Consider the following 361-nt stretch of genomic DNA (forward strand, 5'->3'; position numbering starts at 1 on the left):
CACACACACACACACACACACACACACACACACACACATACACTTTTCCTTTTTGGCATGACACCGTCACATCTTCAGTATCATAATTAGCAGCTGCACTATTTCATCTGCTAGTTGCCTTTGTTGTTCCTGTTTTTGTTGTAACATCGACTGTTGAAAAGCATAGTCTACCATTATCATCATTTTAAAAAATATCTTCTTTGCATTGAAAAAATAATATGATTATTGGTACAGTTTGTTGATATACCATGTATGTTCTGAACAGTTATATATTATGCGATTTGTTTGTGAATTTATTGAAGAATAAACTATTGATAAATCAATTTTTAATTCTCCTTCCTTGTTGCCTTGTTGTCTTGTT

This window comes from Aplysia californica, unplaced genomic scaffold (genome assembly GCF_000002075.1).
Source record: "Aplysia californica isolate F4 #8 unplaced genomic scaffold, AplCal3.0 scaffold00103, whole genome shotgun sequence".
In the NCBI taxonomy this organism is placed as follows: domain Eukaryota; kingdom Metazoa; phylum Mollusca; class Gastropoda; order Aplysiida; family Aplysiidae; genus Aplysia; species Aplysia californica.